The following is a 26146-nucleotide window of genomic DNA, read 5'->3' as shown; positions in this document are numbered from 1 at the left end:
AGCTGCATATGGAGTCTTATTGTTGCTGTAAGAGTAGGTTAAACTGCATGGGTTGTGGCATATGTGACCCTGTTAGAAGGCGTGCGTGTTATTGTATTTTTAAAGTTAGGCTGCAGTTTAGGTTAGTGTATTGTGAGTGTGTGACCTTATTAATTAGAAGTTTTATATAGTGCTGACATGGTCAGTTTGTGTTAGGGCACTTCAAATAAGAACAGTTTTGCTAAGAGCAATGTTGCTTGGTTTTAGGACTGCTTAATGTTTATCGTAAAATAGAACATGCCTGATTTTGATAAGTAGTGTGCGAAATTTGCTTTATCTGCTTGTTTATGAAGTAAGTAAACTTTATTGTTCAGTTAACTAAAACTTACAATATAACACGATATGAGCATATTCAATAAATATCATCATAAAGCCCATATTCAGTCAGATCAAATCCCCGAGGTTAATGTCAGATTAAGAAATTGTTAACCTAGATCAAATATTATGTAATAATGATCCACAGCTATAAAGTACCAACTATGAATATAATCTAAATACCATTTCCTAATTCGAAGCTAGTGAGGAAGGCTCAGATATACATCTTACAATTCATGGACCTTCTAACACTAACAATATAATTACATCTAAAATGTACCTACTAGCAATGTCATGACACTGAATGGCGGTTTGTGCAAAATAGAATAAGTGCTACGTGCCTTTTATAAAATACCTTTTTCATATTAAAACTATTCTTATAACCACAGTGAAGAAAACAACCTAGTTTAACATATTCATTTGTGACTATTTATAAAATTCATTGTTCAGGATGAAATAATTAATACCCATACTATTTAAGACCAATTCATATAATCATTTTTCCCTATTTTCTCTCTCTAGTTTTATTTTGTTTAAACACTATGGGGCCGATTCACAACGGTAATCTGAGCCAAAACTCTAACTTTACGACTTTTGGTATTCACAGAGGGCATTTACAAGTTGTATCTTTACATCTGCAGTTGGGCCGTACTCTGCACACCTGGGCTGTACTGTCCGCACCCGGGCCATAATCTCCGACTCCCGCCCGAATGCTGAGATTCCGGCCCAATTGCGGAGATTCCAGCCTGACTGCAGACGTAAAGATACGACTCGTAAATGACCTCTGTGAATACCAAAAGTCGTATAGTTGGACTTTTGGCTCAGATTAACTTTGTGAGTCAGCCCCTATGTGCGTATGCCTCCTGCACGCTGCATATGCCACTGATAATAACCATTACAACTCGCACTTTGCTAGTTTGGACTCAGGAATACACATAAATTTCAAGAATTTTCCACAAACTATTTAGTCCTCCCATTGGTGAGAGGCTATGACTGCTTGTCAACATGTTTGTATATTGTTTTTAATAAAAAAAACTGCCTCAATAGACTTTTATGCTCTCCCATTAGGACTGGGCAGCAACCGACAATATGATTAATGTCTTCCTTGTAATAATTGCAAAGACAACATGATATCTCTTTAGATAATCTCCTCCAAGAGGTTAAATTAAAACTAATTTGAAATTCTCCAAGTCGGAGGCACAGCAGTTTCAGTTTTGATATTAATCCATTCAACCCTCCTAAATATGACTGGAATTTCAAGGGACCATATAAACCATAACCATCCATGCATGGGCTCTTTTGGACAACACATCTCTGTCCATTAAGATTGAAATATTTTTTCCTGTTCCATTTATAACTCTATTAAATGCAGTTTGAGAAAGGGATAAAGCCCATGCTCCTCTGCCATAAAAGTGGATAGGGCGAAATTAAAATATTCATGTGCTTCAGTATTTCTAGGGTCACTTATAGCGCCCCAAACAATTGTGCTTAGCGCAGATCTTGGTTCATTTTTCAACTTATAACAAAATTTCAGATACGCTCCAAGACTACTTATACATTGCCTCCTAAGGCCAAACTCTAAACGGATTTGGGCTGGTGAATTCTGCCAGGGTAAATTAAACAGGCGAGGATAAGTTTCTACCATTGGGTTGCCTATAATTTTGTCCTCTTTTCCTCTCAATATCTCAAAACCATACATCAGCGAAGGTGCACGTTTTGCTGCCATTACTTTCAGGAGTAGCTGGAGAGACAGGCCTTTTAAGGAGTTCTGCAAAGAAGAAAACGCTAAAACTAATGAGTCATTCCTTCTCAAAACTGCAACACTTTAGTTCTTAAATGAGCCTCTGGAGTCAAAAATCACCCCAAGTATTTATACTCAGATAGAGATTCCAGAGCCGTTCCTTCTATGTAAAATGTTGGTGGTGAAGATCTTCCCCCTTTAGACAAGCATGGTTTTAATTTTATTAGGAGTAACTCAACCCATGATCTGAAGCATGCTGAGCAGTTGTATTAATTAAACGCTGAAGCCCAACCTTTGTATAGCTTATCAGCTCAACATCATCATCCACCATGTGTGAAACATTAAAACCAGCCACCAAGGGTAAATGTGAATTGACATTATTTAAAGCAGGAGAAATTCCGGCAAGATATAAATTAAATTAAAGCGGTGCCAGTACACAACCTTGTTTTAGGCCATTTCTTTTTGGAATTTTTGGGGAGACCTTTGTATCATTGCCCACCCTGACTCTTGTCCAAGTATCTGTGTACAGCAATTGGATAGCTCTTAGGAGAAGAGGAGAAATTCCATAGTTCGACAGCTTTAACCATGAGATGTTTCTCTGCACCGTTTCAAATGCTGACCTAAAGTCTTTGTAACACAGGCTTAATTATGTGTATTTCCGCCAAATGCTAAATTTATCATTAAATGCATGGATGTATTGACACATTTCACACAAAAAAAATCAAAAAATACAAGTGCAGTGTACAAGAGCCACTCACATTGTTCATGTGCCCTCCGCTAACACTTTGCCATGTTGCCTAATTTTGAAAATGTCATATAACTAGTGTAATGTGCAAATCCTGAAATGATGCAAGATTGCGCTGCTGTAACAGAAATTTTTCTCACCCCTAATTTTGACTTAGGGATCCACATGATAACATTCATATACACAACCTTTTACATTGCTAGAATATTTAGGAGGGGTGAAGATGTCCGCAGTAGTCTGTCCTTGCCTAGACAGATCTGCAGCTCAGAGCACATCCTGGCTGAAGGATCAAGTGGTACATTGATCATTATTGAGGGCCACTGCAGTTCTAAAAGATCTTACCATTGGTGCTCTATTCCCACTGTCCTACTGTACAGGTACTTTCTTGTGGAAAGGCATGGGAAATAATTTCTGCTAATTAGAAGCCGCCACATGTCTGATAATGTTCCACCCCAAAGTGCTGGAGATAAAGTCCAGGTGACAATGCTCTTTGCAAAAGAACAGGTTTTGTGTAGAAGAACTGTTGGGATTTGTTTCATTTCACTGCATCTGATACTGTAAACAAACAAAAAACAAAACGTAATTTATGTCTGGACTGTAAAATGATGTGTACACTAACTGGGTGCACATACAAATAGGCTAAAAATTGTGACAGAGTAATAACCAGTAATAATGTTATATAATTTGTGACTGTGGGATAGACATGATTATGTTACAGCATAACCTTAACAGTGAGTGAAATAGAACTGTAATAGATATGCATAACAAGAGTTTTGCATTAAGGGAAGGTGTTCTTTGGAATATGAGGGTTTATTTCCTGTAATATTTGTACTGCCTTGTGGGGTGGGGCACTGAAAAGATCTTCCTCACAATTTATCAGAGAGAAAAACAGACTGTGAATGTTAATTTCCTCTGCTAATACATTGAGGCTAGAATCCGTCTGTTAAGATACTTACTTGTTGCTCTTGCTAGATTTCAAGTGCGACCTCTCCATCCGCGTGTGTTCCACTAAGACGTCTTACTTTTACTTTGAGGAATATTTCAAACATAGCACTGCCTGTGGATAGGTCTTTGCCCTCTTGTCTGCATGATTTATTGGGATGGACCCTCAGTACATGGCTCGGGGCTTTCAAATGAGCTGGTTGGGGAGCAGTCTCCTATAAACTGTATGTGAGGGGGGCTTGGGTACTTCAGCTGATCCTTAATGTCAGGAGCTGGGCCTTTCATCAGATGTGTGATTGGGATGTGTCGGCTCACCTATAAAGCCATTTGCAGTCTCTTTGGCTTACTAGGTCTGTGTTTGAGTCCTTTGTGATCTTGTTTGTGATGTGTACATATTGTTGTTGGTGCCATTCATGACTGGTTTCTGCACTGTTTCTACTGTGTAGTCTTTTAATGTTCCGTGGTCCCTGTAAAGAGTTGTGTGTAAGTGTAGGCCAACCGAGTTGTGAACTTTTTGATGCTTGCTTCTTTAGGTACTGTGAGGTTTGTACAGGACGCTGAGGCAAGGATGTCTTTGTTCCTGTTGTGATGGCTAACTTAATTTGTAATCTACCCTTCTCCAGTATTGAATCTTTCATAGATTTACATGCTAGAGTCATCCCCGTTGTCGAGCTCTGAGTCCCCTGGTATCCTTATTCTAGCAGTTACATGGCAAACAGTGCCCATAATCTGTAAAAACAGCTGTTTAGTAACCTAGTCACATAATTTTAAAAAGCACTAAACTCAAGCCAATCAGAGACAGACTGAAAACCCCACCCTGAGAGGCCACCATCTTTCTTATTTTTTACTGCATGTCGCATATGAAGGACATCTCCTAGAGCTCTGCTCGCATCTCCGGAGATAAGTTGGTTTTTGGAATAAGTTCAGACTTATGAGACAGGATTTAAAACCCTTAAAATCCTAGAATAAGTCAGAATGTCTGATGCTACTAAAAAAGAGCCTTTTTAGACCTTGTGGGAAAATAGGGAGTATATATTGATGATTCCTTCTGGAAGCGAAAAGACTACATAATATGCAGAACATTTTCATCTAAAACTTTAAAATGTAGAGAGGAAAGACTGTTACTTGGCTGCGAAAATCAAAAGGATCAACTGCCTCAGAAGTAGAATCTGATTAATCTTAAAAGAAGCACACAAGGTCTCAATCTAAAGAAAAACTGTCTATAAAAAAGGTACAAATGCAGAAGATCCATTTACTTTAAAAAAAAGTGAGTAATAAAGATAAAAGGGTTCACAAGTCGACGACGCGGTCGATGAACGAAAAATCGTCTACTCTGTCTGTAATAGAGAAATCGTCACAAAACCCTTAGTCGGAGACATAGTCAACACCATAGCCGATGAGAACTGAGAATCCCAAGAGGCCGGTAAAAAGAGAAACATTCTCGACAAGACCAATATCAGCACAGTCGACGACACATCTGTCACAAAGTCACCATTGTCAAGACAGCCAGTGTTGACGGTATTTCCATCGATAGAGCATCTGTCTACGGCATCACTGTTGATGAGATTCCTCCCGCCAACCGAAAAAGCCTCTGCACAAATAACATATATGTCTGAATCAGTGATGCCATCAAAGATTATGCCGCAACATATGTCCCCTGTTAAACCACCTGCGAGACTTCTGGACACAGAAGGGTCAGAAGATGAAGGCCTAGACAACCCTGACCAATTTAGGGTGAAATGCCAGGAGTATGATGGCGACCAGTGGTATACTATTGCCACACCACAAATTGAACCACATTAGTCGAGGTCATATGAACCTTTTGATGAAGAAACCCATCTTTTACGTTGGAAGTCTCATCAAGAATATGAACCATATTGTGACTGCTATCGTGGCCTAGATACCCTACGAATACCAATAGCTTTGGTACAAAATCTCAGGATGAAGAAGTAAGATTAATATAGAAATTTTCTGAAAAAGCACAAAGGCAAGTTGTATCAGATCATCAGAAGTCACAAAGCATAACCCACAAATTATAACTCCCCTCACACCTCCTAGAGCACAACCAATAGAACCTGTTGCCTAGGCTCCATCTACAATACAAACACCACAACCAACAAACATGCCTCTATTGCCGGCGCAGAAGGCTTTTACCACAGATGATGACCAAGATAGGGGGCATTTATGTCCGACATCCCCACAATAGACCGATTATATGGCCGGTTTGTTAGTTTCCCCACTGCCAGCACCTGTAGACTCGCCACCAGATCTCCATGCTATCATTGAAAAGATTCTAAATCTTTTGAGTTGTCTTTACCAACCAAGGAGGTTGACTGCTTCATTTATGATTTCAAGGATGTGTCGAAGAAATCAGTTAAGTTAATATCAATCACTGGTCATATTCAGAAAAAAGGACTCAGTTATGCGAAACCCAGACAGTGTGTCGGCAGTGGTTCAGCTTCTTAATGTAATATGTAAAGCACCAGAAACTACCCCAGGTTTCCTGATAAGCCACCCAGAAGTAAACTCTGTCATTATGCAAGCGAAGAAACTCTTCAGCCTCCCCTGTACATCGCCTTTAGAGAAGGAAGGTAGGCGCTTGGATAGCATCATCAAATGAGTCTCTGGAATGGCAGCAACAACTATCAGAATGGCAAATTCCCTGGCTATTCCACACCAATTCCACATACAGATGTGGTCTTACCTGGCACCAATGTTAGATCACTTACCTGAAGAGAAAAAGAATGAAACTATCACCAATTTAAAGAACGGGGCATAAACATCAGCAGCAATTATCAATGCATCAGTAGATGTAGCGGTTATAGGATGTAGACAACTGCTGTGGCTAATGTCTTAAGAAGACAAGGATGGCTATGTTGTACATCATTCAGACCAAAGGTGGATAGTAAGATTCTGGATATGCCATGTGGCACTGAAGGTTTGATTGGAAAGCATATAAACAAGGCACTGCAGGGTATAACAATTGATGCTAAAATAGCAAGATTGCTGGGAGTCCTGCAGCAATGTAAACAGCAGCCCTTTTGACCTTTTAGAAGGAGAAGACAACTGGCCTATAGAAGTGGATTTCAACAATTTAGATGCCAGCTGTATCATGTTCAACACCAACATATCAGCAGTATCATCCTAAATATAGTCAGTCACCAATGACTTATTGCATAACCACTCCAAGACCAGATCCAGATCTGAGAACTGAAAGAAGACACTGAAAAACTATAGACTCCAATCCCCAAAAGTGGGAACATTTCCTCCTGCGCGAAATGTTGGAGTGAGATTACAACAAACAAATGGGCCCTCGATCTAATAAAAATCGGTCATAACTCAAGAGTTTATAGGAAAACCCCAAATAACGCCTCCAACCAGAAAGTACCATCTACATCTTCACAAATTCCAAGAGGAAATTTTCTCCATGATAAACAAGGGGGCAATAGAAACGGAAAGCATTTTTTTAAAACAGGAAAAAGTCAGGAGTCTTCAGTGGAAGTTGCATCAGTCCCAGGTCGACAACATCTAAAGAACCTGGGGCAAACCAAACATCGATCGTTTCGCAATGAACATAAGCCACAAATGCCAATTTTACGCAAGCAGGCAGATGTTACCTAGGTCTTGGTGCAATTCCCTATCACTAGCATGATCAGGGGCATTCGCATATACATTTCCGCTTTTTTTTTGTTTTTGCTTCTATCTGTATTGTCTTCATGTTATCCAATTGATGTGCTCCCAACGTCATCCCTCCCCAAATCCTCCAGAGCAATAAAAGACAGTTTGTCTGTTCCTATGCACTGTGAATCATTTTTGTTGTTGTTACAACTTTGTAAGATTACTAAAAAAAAAAAAAGAATTACACATTACATTTGTTGGCATTTACAGTTTTCTATCACCCATGTTTGCTAGTCAGTCTATCTTCTCCATTCAAACTGAAGTCAGTTTGGAGGTGTGACGGCTGCATTAGACTGGATGGCAGGCCTTGTCAATAGGGGGCTTTCTCCCTCTGCACTTTAAGACTCCTTTGCAGTCCAAATAGTGGGTCGAAGCCCATCTCTGAAATGGCAAATCCTCTTTAATATTGAATATATTTTTTAAAAAATCGTAAATCCAGTGTTTGTAAATCGTGAACTACTCACCCATAAGGGTCTCAAGGCGCTGGGGGCCGTCGTGGAAATTAAGTGAGCTATTGCCCAGAGTCACATGGTGCTGAGCTGATCTGCCGCCGGAGATCGAACCGTGAGCCCTGTGCTCCGAAGTCAGCTGCCCTGGCCGCTGCACCACATCTCTCCAACTTGGACAGATTGCTTGGAGATCCAGCTTTAAGCTTGATGTCAGAATACAGTTGCCATGAATATTGTGTCCCAAATATTTTTGCAAAAACATATTATGTTAACACAAATGGGCCAAATATTTGTTAATTTAGCACACAATATTTTTGAAAGATATGTAATCCACAATGTTCTAGTACCATACCATCATTTTTGTAGACTACATACCTTAATATTTGACACTGTTCTAACATGTTTGTCTTGGGTATCCAACTTAATTCTGAATACAACAAAGGATCAATAAAACCTGAGACACCAGAATACTATCCTATGTACACAATCAAACCCAGCCCATAAAGTGGACAGTATTCAAATTGTATTCCTGAACATGATGTAGCTAAGTCACCTGGTGTGATAATAAATGCAGTTGTTAAATGCATTAATGGTAGTTAAACCATGATGACGTTGACCCTTGCATTAACTTCTTTAAAACTATGAGCTTCACGCTACAATCACACAGGTAAAAAGTCATAGGATTGCTGGGTGGTTGTAATTTATAAATTGAGTTTAAGGTCAATCAATTTGTCATTTAGCCACCTTGAGTTTGTGCTTAAGTGTATAATCCTACATTAAATTTAAAAAAATTAAATCATGGTCTAGAATTACTTCAAACATAGACAGCAGTTGTTTGAGTAATATATGAAAACTGAAGTCAAGGAGTTTATGATTTTTGCCCATATTTGGGGGGTCGGGGGAATTGTGTAAACTGGAAGTTGGATCAGAGAGGATTAACTGTGCAGGATGAGTATTGATGAGTGAGCTGGGTGTTATCAAAAAGAGAGTGGAGGCATATTGTGGGGATTGTCGAGCAATAGGGGCAAGAAAACTCAGCGACCCTGTGTTAATTAAATGGTAACTCCTTGCATAATCCTCCATGTAGCCATGGTCCATCCTCCTCTAACTTGGGTGTTATTTTTGGCTGTCTCTCGTTCTTTTTTCTCCCAGACACTGATGTCTGTTGGCCCACAATATCTATGCTCAGAGTTGTCAAAATGTGCTGTTTTGTAATCCTGCTTCAATGCAAACCAGTCTTTCTTTTGTTTCCTTATTAGTGATGTTGATTAGGTAGTGTCTTTGATTTACGACGATGTCCGAGGACCACAGGGCAAGCAGGGTTAACTGACCCCAGCGTGCGAGTTTAGGCCTTTTAACTCCTGATGTCCTGGTGCCTGACCTACTATGGATTCCGAGCAACTGGACCATGGGCCCCTTCTGCACTTGACTCTCAGTAGTAACTTGGTCAAGCAGTCTAAGGCTCCCTCGGTTGAGGAGGTGAATACAGGGAGGTGAACCAGGGCTCACAACTCAACATGCGCACAGTAGCAGTAATAAATGATTGTCTAACCAAATGCTTACGTTTGTGATAAAAGAAGTATTTTATTTTCCTGTGACTTACACAAAGGGAAATGCAATATTCACAAAAAACTACACAGTCCCCCATGAGGTGAGGACACTAGTGTTTCTGTAGGCAGTGCCCTTGTCCCACCTTCTCCTCACAATAATGGTTATTCCCCATTCACTAGAAGCACCATCCAGGGTAAGCCCCACTAGTAGTCAGAATCTCATGAGTCAACTCTGACTATATTAAAATCAACAGTGTTCTAGCGCCGCAGCACTATCTCGGAAGCCGCACCCCCGGGGCTGAATGGCCCAAAATCCATCTTACCGGGACCTGCAGGATCAGAACGTCTGAAGTTCTGAGCGCTCCCCATCTATGGGCGCTGAAGCAGCAGCTGCTGTGATTCAGGTGAATTGTACAACGTGAATCCTTTTCTGGATTCACATGCTGTGCATCACAAAATACAAATATACACCCACCTTTCAAACCACACATAGGAACAAACTCCAAAGCCAAGCTTTCTCTCTTCCACCACCCCTAACAGATACAGCAACACACACAGCAACACAGCAACTCTCTTCCAAACGCCTCTCATCCATTGGGCAATTTAGAACCTTACTACATGACCCACATGCTGCATCACCACTCCTGACTCCTACACCTTCCTCCCTAAACACACGCAAACAATATAAGCAACGTGCCACACCTCACAACTTCGCTTCCCCATGTCTACTACACAACAATGTTACAGCACGAAAATAACACAGCACACCAACTAACTCTAAAACAGTATCTCCACCACATACACAGGCAGACATATCAAAATGCCTTCTTAGCATTCTGGACGAGGAACAGGATACAGAACAGCTACACAATTGCTACCCTACAGCTAATACCAGTTCTAAAAACACACCTGCTACAAACGCACCTCAATACTGATCACTCTTCTACAAAACAAAGTCTCACTATCACCAAAGCCCATTCTCTAAACTCTCTACTAATAAATGCTTGATTCCTCTCTAAAAACAAACATCACATCTACCACCTTCTCACCGATGCAAAACCAGACCTACTATCCTTAACTGAATCATGGTTGGGAGATGATATGGCTCCAGTCCTGCATGAAGCCGTTCTCTAGGATTGTGAGGCTCTTCTCACCAGATGCTATCCTACACCGTCTTCCTCCTGTAACTTCCTGCTCCTTTACAGACCTCCACCTAGCAAGGCGACATTCCCAGATGCACATCTAGACAGTTTCAAACTTGATAACAATACACTCCAACCTATGCGTTCTGGGTGACCTCAACATTTGGTTTGACAAACCTAATATGCATGTAATGGATTATGGAACGCCCATGTAGCCCATTGTAAAAGGAAATTTATCAACTCTATTAACACAATCCTTAGGCTACCTAAGCCAAAACACATGGAGGTGGTGTCTTCCATTATTAAAATTTACAGACTACAATGCACACCAACTGCTACATATGGGGCAGAGGTATGGGGGAACACCGTTAGTACACCTATTCAGTGTGAAGAGAATAGGTTCTGCCGTAAAATTCTGGGAGCTCCATTTTTCTCCTCCACATATGCTAGCCATAGCGAGCTTCACCTACCCTATGTAGAAGATTTTATTAAGGCTCGCCCGATATTGTTTTGGCTAAGAATTTGGAAGAACCCGGCTGCACAACTGACTAGGGAGATAATTTTGGATTGTTTAAAATGTGACAAAGGGATGGACATACCGTGGTTGGCGGGAGTCCGCAGAGGTTTAAATATCTTGAATCTAGAACATCTTTTCTTAAACCCTCTAGATCATAGCTCTATCAGCATTAAAATCTTGGAAAAATCACTTTATGTCTCCTATAAAGAAACAAGACTAGAAACTGAACGTAATAAAACTTCAGTTGCTAGATATATGCAAATTGAGCATGTAACCCCAGCTATGCCTAAATATCTTTTAAAACCTGTTGGCTGCTGGGAAAGGGGTTTATTTTTCAGGCTAAGGACAGACACAATGAAATACCTGTTGTCATTCCCCATTGGTTACTCTGCCAACCTTGATCTTTCCCTTTGTCCATGTGGCAATATCCAAAAACAGTCAGTTACATTTTCTATTTTTCTGTTCTTATTATTCATTCCCCACTAAAAAAATTCTGATCCCGTATTTTAAATTACGATGTGTTACTGATTATAAAGTAGCTTATGGGATGGTGCTAGCCATTGGGTTTAATCAAAAATGGACGAACCCAATGGTGTTGGTATGATCACTGGCAAGCAGTGTTTGGGAACCCACTAGGTGAGTAAAAGGCCCCTCACACACCAACCTGGTTGGTGTCATGCTTCATCATAGGGGCCCCAACCGGGTGGCCGAGCGTCTCCCGGTTGTGCTGCAACGCCTGACTACAGCGGAGCTGGTGTGGTGTGATAATGTGATGTAGTGAAAAAATTAAAAATACCTCTGAGAATCCTTGCCGAGGGAAATTTATTAGTGGCGGCTCAGGATATATTAAAATTAAGAATTATGTGAAGCAACTATGAAAAAGATTCAATTTCTAATAGTTGGCTATGTGGTTGGTCTACATGTTTCAGCCCACCTCAGGATGTGCGGGGCTTTCTTCAGGACCAGGAAGTGCAGTGAGTGGCCACGTGAATAGTGAAAAATAAAAAGGGTAATTTACCTACACACTCTCTAAGGTGTGTGGAAGCGATATCAGCTCATTGGCAGACACCGCAGCGAAAAAAGACCTGTGGGAAAGAAAACACAATACACAGACACAGATAGCAAATGGTGCTAGGATTCGCAACAAATATAAAATGCAATCTTTTACTGACTGTGAAAGGATCAGTGTTGGCAAATGGTCGTACAAGTGGCATCACACACGCTGTGACATGCGGCTATTGGCTGGTGCTTCACGATGTCAAGTGATTAGGCGGGCGGAATACGCCCTCAGTGAGCTATCAGTGAGGCCAGCAGGGAGCGTGTGGACTGTCCTCGTGGGGTGCCTGAATGGTGTAGCAGGCAACTAAAAACGGTGATACCGTGTAGCCACTGGCTGGAATAGTCGGGCTAGATCGCAACGAGTGAGCGATGGTGCGATTTGCATGTCAAATAGGCTGTAAGTGTACCAGGCTACGTGTAGGGTACAAGGTACAGTAGTGGGGCGATTACCCTTTGGTGGCGCGCTACAAATGGAAATAAACGAAAAACAGAAAGAAATATTACACTATGGCTGAATATTGATCGCTGATCAGGAAGGGGAGGAGTGCGCACCTCGTAACACAGATTCTGCGAAGGAACGAAACTGAGTCAGGAATGGGCAGTAATGGCAGTAAATAGCCCGGTAATGCCAGCAATAGACTGCGCGCGTCACCTTACTTGGTCAGAGAGCTGCACCCGCTAGGCACCTACTGTGGTCTCCCGGCTCCTGGATGGTGTGGAGTCTAAGATTATTGGGGAATATAAGGGGAAGGGGGCCATTGCGTACGTGCTGACAGTCCGGTGATCGCGGGAGGGGCAGAGCAGTCTGCGCATGTGTCAGAGCGGAATGCTGATTGCCTGCGATTGCGGGATTGGAGTGTTGGGGGCGCGTATGCGTCCAAACACTGCTCAGGCGCGCATGTGCAGAGAACCGAGAGTGTGAACTCGCAACCGGAAACGGAGTATTAGTGGGGCTGATTAAGGTACTGAGATGAGGGTGTTTAACATCAGGCTCGTATTTGGGCAGTGGCTGTTATGCCTAAGGGTGAAAGAGCCATGCTGGATAATGTGGGGATATGGGTGGTGTTAGACGGGAATTCTCATGCTGTGAATGCCAATGGACATGCCAGAGAATGCAGGCACAAGGTTAGGGTCTCCTCAGGCTATTCCAGGGGATGTTATCGTTCAGCCCAGTTACGTGGCTAGAAAGGCGATAAATCCATCTTTGCTCTTGTTCAAAAAGGCGGCTCTGAATGTTGGGTAGGTTGTTATCCAGGGCTTCCAGGACGACCCATCTCATGTCGTTGGTGGTGTGGCCTTTTTCCAAGAAATGATTCGTCATTTTGGTGATGTTTTTCTTGCAGCGTATAGTGCTGCGATGTTCGCAAATCCTAGTTTTCACCTTCCGGGTGGTCATGCCAATATAGACAAGATTGCATGGGCACGTTATTCGGTACACCACATTCTCAGTGTTGCAATTCGTGTGTTTGCGAAGTTCCCATGTTTTGCCGGGTTCAAGATGCAGGCTTTTGGTCGTTTCTGTGATATGGCAGACGCTGCAGTTGCCGCAGGGGAAATGTCCTTTGATGTTAGGAAGACCCCAGGCGTTGAGGACCGTGGTGGTGGGCCTGGGAAGGAGTAGCGGTCTCGTGGATACAACTGTGTCTTTAATGGTGCGGGCTCTTTTGTTAGATAGGAGTGGAGGTTCCCAGTTGAGTTTGCCCGTGTTGAGTATTTTCCAATTTCTTTTGATAATTTGGGCAACTTTGTGCGTCACTGTGTTGTAGGTAGTGACGCATGTCAGTGGTGGATTGGTGGGTTCCTTAATGTAGTTGTCCAAAAGGCCATCACGATTTTGATTCCTGGCCCTTTTGTTGGCTGCCTTGGTTATTTTATGTGGGTAGCCTCGTTGGTGCAGTTTCTTGCAGAGATCAGTGGCCTGTGGCCTGTGTCTTGTAATCTTTGATGTCATTGCAATTCCTACGGAGGCGGAAGAATTGACCATATGGGAGATTTTCACGGAGAACTCGGGGATGGAAACTGGTGAAGTGCAGTAGGGAATTGCGGGCTGTTGGTTTAAAGTGCGTCTTGCTAATAAGGCCTCCCGAGGCTGCTTGTATATCCAAATCAAGAAAGGTAGTCTTATGCCTGTCTGCGTTGTGTGTGAATTTCAGATTAGGGTCACACGTGTTGATCCATTCGCAGAATGAGGCCAGGGATTCTTGTGATCCCTCCCAAATCAGGAGGATATCGTCAATATATCGCCTATAGAACTTGATTTGGGGAATGCGTGGTGTGCTGTTATTGAGAAGGTGTTTCGTCTCGAAGTGGAATACATACAATCCTGCTATGCTGGGGGCGAAAACGCTCCCCATAGATGTGCCGTACTTCTGTAAGTAGAGCTTACCCTGGTACTCAAAGTAATTCTCTTTGAGCGCTAAGGTGGCGCATTTCAGTACAAAAGAAGGTGGGGTTCTGTATTGCCAATTGGAGTCTTTTAGAGCCTCTTCCAGTACTCTCAATGTGTCATCTTGGGGGAGACTTGTGTACAAGCTTTCCACGTCGAGTGACACGAGAAAGGAGGTGTTAGGGTCATAATTCATGTCTGCTAGCAGTCCTAGAAGGTCCTTAGTATCTTTAAGGTACGTACTGGTGGATTGGACCAGTGGTTGCAGGAAATGGTCACAGAATCGTTATAGAGGTTCTAGTAGGGATCCGATGCCTGAAACGATGGGACGTCCAGGAGGGGGGGTTTTGTTTTTGTGGGTTTTTGGAACTGTGTAGAAATATGGAATTTTGCCTTGTGTAGTAGTGAGGAATTTAGCCTCATTCTTTGATATTTGACCAGAGTGTTCCGCATCGTCCACTATGGTTTTTATGCGGATTTTCAAGGTGGGTGTAGGGTCGTGTGTGAGTAACTCGTAATTCTTGGTGTCATTTAGTAGGCGCTCACATTCTTGATGGTAGTCATCCTTGTTGAGTACGACCGTGCCTCCCCCTTTGTCTGCCGGTTTGATGACAATATCTGAGTTGTTTTTCAGAGACATAAGGGCCATGCGTTCTGTTTTGCTGGTGTTTTGGAACGTGTGGGGTTCTTTGAGAGCTTCTATTTCTTTGTACACTGTCTGTTCATATACCAAGATCTCAGGTGGTATGGAGCAAGGTGGAGGCATGAATGTGGATTTGACTCTGAGGGTGGTGTCCCCCTGGTCTTCCAGATCAGTAGTGGTGGGGGCGTTTTCAAAAAAGGCCTTGAGTTTGATTTTGCGGAAGAATTCCGCCAGTTCACAATGTAATTTAAATTTGTCCAATTTGGTTGTAGGAGCAAATCCGAGGCCTTTTTCTAGGATGGCTACTTCTGTGGATGTAAGAGCATGGTTGGAGAGGTTAGTGACAAGACTCAGCGCGTGCTCGGGCCTGGTTGTTGGTCTCTGGTTTGGCTCCTTGTCTGGGCACCCTGCTGCGGGTTGTCTTGCCAGTGTACTGTGTTCCCTCTGCGTCTCCTTCCGCGTCCTCGTCGGCCTCTTCCTAAAAAAGCCTGTGGATGATTTTGGTTCAGGTATGTTGGTGGGGATCCAAAAGGCAGATTCCAGCCGTATCCGAACTGGGGGTGTACAGGTTGGTACATAGGTGGATAAGCCATGTTGGGTCCCTGGGGGCCGTGGGGCCAGGGTGGTTGCCATCCAGGTTGTCCGTTTCTACCTTGCTGGCGTCTACGGTAGCTGTTGTTGCTAGAACCACTACTTGCGGATGAATCATCATCTGATGAAGTGCCTGTTGTGTCTGCACGGTGAGGTGGTTGGTAATCAGCTTCGGCGTAGGGGTACGTCTTGGCGTAAGAGAACCTTTTGAGGTCCTTCTGGAATTTGTTGATCTTACTTTGTGTGAGGCCTTCTTTGTATTCGTTGATTTCTTTGTTTGTTTCGTCCAATTTTTTCTTAAATGAGGAAAGTGTAGCTTTGAAATGGGTTTCTGTAGCTTGAATTTCGATGAGAAAGGCATCAGAGAGACGTTTGGATGTTTGGATGATGAGTATCATCCAGTCACGGCCATTAACAACGATGAATTATGTTATCGTGTTGGATCCTTTTTAAAAATGGCGGTACGTATCCGCAATACCATGTATCCGGACTAACTTTTAGTATCTGATGTGTTTGTATATTTGTACTTTTTTTTTGTATTTTATTTTTAACTGTACTTTTATGGATATGTTGTTTTTATCCGAATAAAGTTCATATTGATTGATTGATTGATTGATTGATTGATTGATTGACAAACCCAATATGACCCATCAGAAAACAATAATCACTGGCCTAGACGCACTGAACCTGCATCAGACTGTCCACAAACCCACACACATTGCTGGACATATCCTAGATGTCATTTTTACTAATACTGAACAAGTTACTTTTCAATCTATAATGCCAGTCTCATGGTCAGACCACCACTTGCTTGCTTTCCAGCATAAAACACTAAGCGACTCACCTAAAACTACCTTACATCCATCCACCTATTGGCCATGGAACAAACTCTATTTGGAACACTTAGAAACGCAACTAACATCCAGTATAAATCTGAAAAAATACATTCTGTTAAAAAACTATATGAGTGGCGGAAGCTTATGACATCCTGATGCAACTCAAAACCACACACCATAAAAGATGAAAAAAAGCGCCTTGGAGAAACAGAGATAAAAGACATAAAACAACAAATTAGAAAGCTGCAACATACCTGCCTCAAAACAAACGCAAAACAAGACAAACCTCACCTACAGAAAATTAACAGATTATACAAGTCAGCTATTCAGCTATCCAAAAAGCTAAGAAAAGGTACTATTCAGACAGAAATCAAAATGCTAAATGTGCAAATAAAGAGTTCTATTGCCTAGACGGGAACTCCTCCTGTTACTCAGTATTTCACAGACAAACTGGCAAATCATTACACCGACAAAGCAGACACATTGGACTCATACTTAAAACAGAAACAAAGCACCAGCACTAACCCTTGTACAAAACAACAATCCAAGAATACTCTAACCCAGCCTCTCCGTTCCTTCCAACACATCTCACACGATGAATTAATGGTCCTAGCCAAAGCAAGCTGGCAGCCCTTCTGACCCATGTACACAACAAACTTTTAAGACCATTCTTTTAACAACCTCTGCTGCCACTCCAGTAAAAGAATCATCATCGATTCCTTAACTACCAGAATATTTCCAGAAGAACTCAAACAGTCACACATACGCCCTTTACTGAAGAAAATAAACTTGGACCCGCTGAACCCTTACAACTACAGATCCTTTCCGGGGCAAATTGATAGAAAGAGCAGCGTTCGCCCAGATGTCACAATTCCTTGAAGAGAATGACATACTTTCAGACATCCAAACAGGATTCCGACTGGGAAGAGGCACTGAATCTGCCCTCCTTGCCATCTGGGATGACCTGAAGAATACAGTAGACAGCAACGGGGTTGCTGCGCTGCTCCTCTTGGACCTCTCGGCTGACTTTGACACGGTTGCCCATGACACTCTGAAACAAAGACTCAATGAAGCCAGCATAGAGGGGACTGCTCTAGACTGGATCGCGTCCTACCTTCGAAACAGAACCATTGTCATCCATACCCCACCTTTCTCGTCCAAACCATACTCCACAAAAGCAGTGATCCCTCGAGGCTCCATTATCTCAACATCTACATGAAGTCATTACCGGTACTGCTCAATCAATTTCACCTCACGTGCTATAACTATGCAGATGACACGCAAATACTCCTTCAACTGGAATGCCCCAAAGACATTGGAAAATCTCCAATTTTCAGTTGTCTCAGAGCCGTGGATCAGTGGATGACTCAGAGCCATCTCAAATTGAATGCTTCCAAAACTGAAATACTCATGTGTGGCGATTGGAAACATTATGACCCGCTTGGCGCCTGACCTGGTGAACTGGGATCACCGCCTAAAGTATCAAAGGAAGTAAGAAACCTCGGGATGACCATGGACTCCAAGCTATCGATGAATGCCCAAGTCGACAAACTAGCAAAATCAAGCTTTGTCACTATAAAAACGCTGCAACAAATTTTCCCTCATTTGGGATTCCCACACAAGGTCCAAGCTACAATCTCCGTTGTTCTGTCCAAACTCAATTACGTCAATAGCCTCTACCACGGATCACCTTTAACAACCATGAAAAGACTACAACGGATTCAGAACTCAGCTGCCAGACTACTCTTGCATATCAAACCGCAAGACCACATCTCACCTGCCTTGAAAGCCCTGCATTGGTTACCGGTTGCCAGAAGATCCACGTTCAAGCTGCTTTGTATCACCCACACAGCAATACATGGAATGGTCGGTTTTCAACAGGAATAAAATCACCAAACACATTCAACAAAGGAACATCCGCACTAACTGGGCACCTTGCCTCAAAATCCCAAGATACAAGGAAAAAACCATGGGTGGCACATCCTTCTCTGTTCAAGCAGCCAAACTATGGAACTCTTTACCCTCCAACATAAGATCCACGGACAGCCACCTTTGCTTCAGAAAACTACTCAAGAATGAGCTCTTCCCCACATAAGCACCATACGCAAACAGAAATATACAGCATATCCCTCTGTATATAAGCATTTATTTTCACTATAGATGTGTACTCATCTTTGTGTATTGTTTTGTATAAACATGTAGAATAATTAGGTTTAAAAAAAATGAATGTACAATAACACTTGAAAACCAGAGTTTATCTGGTGCATCTTTGGTCTACATGTACTTGCTTCCACTGCGCTTCTATGTACCTTCCATGTACTTGGATCTGTGTGTTTGTTACTTTTCTCCTGAAAAAGCATATCCAATGCACTGCCCTATTTCTCATCCTGTACCTCTATCAATATCTTTAATCTACATATACTTACCTCCTTTATGCATCTATATACTTTCAATGTACTTATGGATCTATATATTTATCACTTTCTTCAAATTTAGCATTTCCAATGCACTACCCTATTTCTCAGCCTATACTTCTCTCAATATATCTTCAAGCCCAACTTTCTGACTCATCTCAAACTTTTCTACTACTTTTTCCAATGCACTACCCTATTTCTCAGCCTATACTTCTATCAATAGATCCTCTACATCCACACTCTCATTTATCCCAAACCCATACCACTACTATGATCCCCAAAAATAACCCTTTCTAGACTCTTCGCTACTTTACCCCTCCTTGCATCATGTGACCTCTCTTACTATACCAATCCCCCAAAACAAACCTTTCTAAACTCTTCCCTCTGACTCTTCCCCTCCACAACCCCCTTTTTACTCATCCAAAAGCCTCCTCCTATGACCTCAAAAAAAAAAAAATATATATATATATCTAAATCCTTCACTCTTTTATGTTCACTTTTCAAATTTCATATTCCACTATACTAATTCACCTCTAATCCTTTATGGGTTCCAGGGTAGTGTGCTTCTCACCAAAAAAGCGCTTCAAAACCCCTTTAGGGGTAGCAAGCGCTATATAAATGCAAATCTCTTTCCCTCTTCTATCCCGCCGCGTACCCTTCTCTATCCAAATAACTGAATAACATATCCACCACTCAAATTACTTCATATTTCACTATAATAATTTTCAACACCAATCCTTGATGGGTTCCTTTATGCTTTATGGCTTCCAGAGTAGCGTGCTACTCACCAATAAAGCGTTTCAACACCCCATCATGGTTACAGGCACTATATAAATGCAAACCTTTTCCCCTTTTCAACCCTCCCCAACACTGCTCATTCCAAATAAGTGAATAACATATCCACCACTAAAATTACTTTCATATTTCACAATACTAATTCAACATTAATCCTTATGGGTTCCAGAGTAGCGTGCTACTCACCACAAAAGCGCTTCAACACCCCATCAGGGGTAACAAGCGCTATATAAATCAAAACTATTTTCCTCTTCTATCGTTCTGCTATCCTTCAGAATCCAAATAACTGACTAACCTATCCACCACTTAAATTACTTTCATATTTCACTATACTAATTCAACACTAATCCTTTATAGGTCCCAGAGTAGCGTGCTACTCGCCGAAAAAGTGCTTCGACGCCTCGTATGGGGTAGTAAGCTCTATATAAATGCAATTACAATACAATTACAATACAATACAATCTAGTGGTTGGGTCGGAAATAGTCGGAAATAGTCTTTTTTTTGTGTGTATGTTTTGGGCGTCGTTGACTACCATTTGTTGCTTAGTCCATCTCAATTGTGACGTCGGACGTCGGACGGCGCCCCGGAGGTTGTTGTACGTAGTAGCCATCTTCAGATTCTTTTTTTTTGCTGTTGGGTCTAGAAGCAAGAGGGAAAGCTCTGGAATTTTTTCTGAAAATCCCCGAAAGAATTCAACATTTGGACGAAGATACCAACTTTGCAACGAATACGCAAATGGAGAACACACCTCCGGAGAAGACGTCTTCAAGATCGAAAAACACATAAACTATGCGACTACGCATGGGTCGACAAATGGCAATGTAGGGCCCATGGAAACCACCCCCTTCAAATTCTGCCCCAAGTGCCATCACAAATTCGCACAGCGCAACCCAGACAACGTGTGCAACCTCTGCCTACCCAAGGATCACAAAGACAAGGATTGTGAGGCCTGCGCAGTGTTCCTGTCGAAGACGCTCAGAGCACACCGAAAGCAGAGAGAGGGCCACTACGACACAATTTCCCAAGGACAGAAGAAACATTCCCTAAAGGATTTAGGTCCTCTCCAGCGACGAGGAGGACCAAGGGGTCCCAGCAGAATCGACGCACAAAGGATCGGACATTGAAATTCTTGCGGGAGATGGCGAGAAAAGGCATACTCACAAGAAGATGGCGAAAGACGCTGAGAAGAAGACGGACAAGGTAAGACTCCCACATCTGTCGGAACCGAAGGGCCTTGCTAAGAAGGCACAGCCTAAGGCAGCCCCGACGCCGGAAAAAAAGGCGATCCAAGGTCAGCAGCAATCCACAGAACCCCCTGGAACCCTACTGAAGGACTCCGACAAGGGAAGACAGCCTAAGGCGCCGAAAGCAAGTGTCGAGCACGAGCCCACTATGTGGGCTATGCCACCATCGAAAACAAGAGTCCACCACTCCAAAGAAGAGAAAATCCCTGGCCACCGACGATGAGAGAGTACTCAAGGTCGAAAGAAAGAAAAAACGCCTTGAGTCCGAGTCGGCGGCACTACTCCAGAAGAAGGAGTTCGACGAAACACGCAAGGGATTCCGTTTCCCATACGTTCCTACCATCGGCACCGAAGGTGATGATGTCGAGGGCACAGATGACGCAGAAGAGGTGGAAGAAATCCTCGAATCGCCTCCAACCACCAAACTATGCGGCACAGAGGTCGAAAAAGACATCAACGCCCCTAAGGAAGAAGAAGCCTCTGAGGCTTTTGATATCAATAGAACGACCTCGACACTGAAAGACCAGAAGAGGAGATATGCCGCTATCCCTCGAAGGCTTCACCTCCAGATGACATCGCCTTCTATAACTGACTCGTGAAAAGAGCAGCTGACGCTTTCGGGGGTCGCCCTCGAAGAAGAGAAAGAAGAAACATGCTTCCTCTTAGAGACTTTGGCCCCAGCCAACAGGGGCACACAGTATCTTCCAATGTTACAAAGCATTCTAGACCAAGGCAAAAAAGCGTTCAAAGAGCCAGCCTCAGCCAAGGGTGTGACACCAAGGGTGGAGAAGAAGTTTAAACTCTTCTCCAAGTATATACATGGAAATACTGTGCCATACTCCATCATTGTCACCACAGCCACGAAAAGGGACAACGCACCCCCAAACTCTGGTCCACCTCCAGATAAAGAGAGCAAGAGAATGGACATGGTGGACAGAAAAATGGAGAAGGAGGCGGCAAAACAATGACGCATTGCAAACTCAAACGTCCAGTTAAACAGGTATGGCCACCAGCAATGGGATTACATTGAAGAGCTCATCAATAAGATCCCAGAGGAAGACCGTAAAAAGCAAAATCCATTGTCCAGGAATGCAAAAATTTTGCAAATGCATGCCTTAAGTCGGCACTCCATGCTGCAGATACAACCAGCAGACAAATGTGCACAGGTACCACACTAAGGAGACATGCCTGGCTAAGAAATCCAGCTTTAAACAGGAAGTGCAAACCTCCATTATTAACAGGCCATTCACAGGGGACGCCCTGTTCGGGAAGGAAGTCGATGAATCCCTCCAACAGATAAAGAAAGATAACGAGACGGCAAGAGCAATGAGAGCTCTACAACAGAGAGGGGCATTCAAAAGAGGGGGGTTTAATGGATGGAAACCCAAAGGAATAGGAGCCTTTGCACAAGGACAACAAATGCCTATACCACAACAGGGCCAAGGAAACGGTCAACAGTCAAGTCAACAGACCGGATACCAAGGCTGACAAAAATAACCAAAGCAGTCCTTTCGAGGAAGGGGAAGAGGCAGGGGCCAGCCCTCAAGAGGAAGAGGAGCTGGAACGAATTGGCTCGCTCACAGAAAACAACCCCCACAAAACACCAGTGGGGGGTAGGATAGCACAATACCTATGTCAATTGCAAAATATCACCACAGACTATTTGATAAAATATGGGTATTGCATAGAACTGACAAAAACACTACCAGCAAACCCGCCAAGGATAAAGAAGTACCTCCAATCGGAGCTAACACAGTTGAGATCAGAAATCAATGAGCTGTTTCAAAAGCAAGCAATAGAAACAGTACCAAAAGAAGAATGTTTCAAAAGAAACTACTCACCATACTTCCTAGTGCCCAAACAAGACCTTATACTGAGCCCTATACAAGATCTAAGGTTCATCAACAAGTTCATTTTGACGCAACATTTCAAAATGACTACACTTAACAAAATAATACCACAAATTCAAAGAGAAGATTACATGGCTACTATAGACCTGAAAGACACCTAGTTACTCGTTCCTATGAACAGAAAATACCTCAGGCTCCTACACGAAGGAACACACTACGAGTTCAAGGTACTACCTTTCGGAATAAAATCAGCACCACGTGTCTTCACCAAGTGCCTGGCCACAGTGTCAGCACAACTATGAAAACAGGGAATACACGTCTACCCTTACCTGGACGACTGGCTTATAAGGGCAAAAACAAAACAAAGATGTCAAAGCCATGTTCAAACAGTAATTCTAACTCTCCACAAGCTAGGATTTTCAATAAATCACAAGAAATCGTCCACAAAGCCAGAACAAGAAAAGACCACCTTGGGGGCAAGACTCAACTCAAAACTCACACCAGTCTATCCAACATAAAACAGGATACAAGCCATCTGGCAGGAGACCACACTGTACCAGAGGGGTCAATCTCTGACCGTGAGGAGAGCCATGAAACTCATGGGCATGATGATTTCATGCATCCCACTCATTCCCCATGCCTGTCTTCACATGCAAACCTTCCAGGAATGGCCGTCCAACAATTGGTCACAATCCACGTTGGGAGGATCTAATGGTTGTTCCACAAAGACTGCAATCAGTTATACAATAGTGGGCATCCAGGAACATAACACTAGGCAGACCTTTCAACAGTCCAACTCCCTCAGTGACAATCACAATGGATGCATCCCACAACGGATGGGGAGCGCACCTCGGTCAACTGCAGATACGAGTCCGGTGGAACGACCTCGACTCCATAAAACACATCAACTACCTGGAATTGAAAACAGTCCTCCTAGCATTGAAATGCATTCCAGAAACACATTCGCAATAGGACAGTCTTGATTCAAGCAGACAACACCACCACAATGTTCTACCTCAGCAAACAGGGAGGTACGAAGTCCTTCCCACTCAGCAAGCTAGCACAACAGATCTGGACATAGGCAATTCTTCCAAGGATCAATCTGCATACAATCCACTTAACAGGGATATACAACACAACTGCAGATCGACTGAGCAGACAGAACAGATGCTCACATGAGTGGGAATTGAAACACATGACAATACAATACATCTTCAAACTCTGGGGGACCCCACAGATAGACCTGTTTGCAACAGTACAGAACAAGAAATGCCGGTTCTTTGCCTCCAGGTTTCATCACAACCTATCAAAAGGGTATGCCCTGTTGCTAAATTGGTCAGGGACATTTGCATACGCTTTTCCACCAATACCCCTAATCCAAAGAGTCCTAGAAAAGGCAAGACAACCAGGGACAAACCTGATTTTAATTGCTCCACAATGAGACAGACAAACATGGTACGGAAGTCTGCTAGAACTGTCCAGCGGACAAATAATCAAGTTGAGGGCGGACAAGGACCTGCTAACAATGCAACAGGGCCAACTCTTCCACCCGGAACCAGCCACGCTACGCCTTGCGGCCTGGCACCTGAATACATAGAGTTTGGTCACCTAAACTTGCCTCAAAGAACAATGGACATTCTTAGAGAGGCAAGAAAACAAACCACCACATAATGCTATGCTGGAGAACGGCGCAAAGTTTGGAAAGTAAGCTGCATTCAAGATGGAAGTTTGATGCATACCTGATCAAGTTGATCGAACCAAATATTAAAGTTATTTCATTTATTTATCATAGATCAAGCCAAATACAAAACCTCATCAGGTTTTTAAGTTCAAGCAAGTCAGTATTCCATATTCAAAACATTGCCTATGATCGTTAAATAGAGAGACAGTGTGGCACAAATGGCAAGTTGGTAGTTGATGGCTCTTTATATATCAATTTGGGCACAGAGCCATGCACTCTTTTTGCCTATTTGACTGCTCCATGTATACTCTTCTTATCAGTCTTTTGCACTAATTAAAAAAATATATATATATCTGCACGAACAAGTTCATTTGTATTGTATGTTTGTTGTACCGGTTGGCACAGAAGGCGCACCTGAAAGTGCTTAAAATAATCTGGTATGGAATTGTACTCTTATACATCTGCCCACCACTGGGGGTTGCAGAAATGTGACCGAGGACACAGATATTGATACTAGAATGGCTAAGACGTTGGTAGGAGCAACTAGTTTGCCTCAGTGTTTGTGGGATTGCAGTTTATAATGCTGATTTGTTGTTATATTCTGAGCTCATGTGAGCAGGTGGTATCCATAACATCATTGAGCTGTCCCCAGTCCAACAACGGCATGGCAGATTATCTGAATAATCAGGAATGAGTGTAAATTTATAGCTAGGAACTTGGGAAGCTCAGTTTTTCCTCTGAATATTTTGGATCAGATGTTCCTTCCCTTCCTTTGGATTTCTTGGGATGCTGCTGGTTCTTCTCTGAAGTCTCTTCACAGATGGCAGCCACATTGTATGTCCTGTTCAAAGCTGTGGGTAAGACATGAACGCTGGAACGTTTTGAAGCGGTATTTGTACTAAAACATTTCTGGATATTAACTCAGCTATATCACTCCTGGACACAAGCGAGCCATTACAACAATTTTAAGTTTGAATCTAGTTGTTTTCAGCCTTTTTTGATTATCCAAGGCCAGCATTAGCTGTGTAAGAGGAAATTCTGTCCGCCTACAGTTCTGACTGAGTGCAGCATTACAATACAGCTGCTGGATAAATCTAGAACGTAGGTAATGGAAACTCCTGTTAAGGGTGATTGTTGTTCAAGAGGTCACACAGCGAAGATTGGAGATGCTGATCTGTATTTGAATGACGCCAAACAGTGTTAATGGGGGGGTCTCTGACATTGCCGAACTAACATTACTTAACGGTATATGGATGACCTACACCCCTTGATGCTTTCTGTCCCACAGAGGGCTCCTGTGGACTTGCAGCTCCTGTTAGCAGACAAGTACTATTCCCGACCAACCTAGTATTTACGCTCATCTCTGTTTTCCGCCGGAACCAAAACGTTATGGTATGAAGTCTGAACTAAAAATGTAAATTTATATGTACTGTACTATGAATGTACTGTCTTATTCATCTCCACTCATGCAAGCAACTTGATCACAAATGGAGAACAAGTCAAGGCACCACGGATAAAGACATCTTCA

General features: G+C 42.7%; 1 protein-coding gene across 4 annotated transcripts in view; it reads left to right on the top strand.

Annotated features, from left to right (window-relative positions):
- Positions 1-26146, top strand: part of SLC30A9 (solute carrier family 30 member 9) — an 800207-nt gene that overhangs the window by 326494 nt on the left and 447567 nt on the right. The gene's annotated exons all lie outside the window — the stretch shown is intronic.

The sequence above is a fragment of the Triturus cristatus genome, chromosome 2_2 (genome assembly GCF_964204655.1).
Source record: "Triturus cristatus chromosome 2_2, aTriCri1.1, whole genome shotgun sequence".
NCBI lineage: Eukaryota > Metazoa > Chordata > Amphibia > Caudata > Salamandridae > Triturus > Triturus cristatus.
The sequence above is the reverse complement of the archived record's forward strand: the minus strand, read 5'-3'. Positions and strand labels throughout refer to the sequence as shown.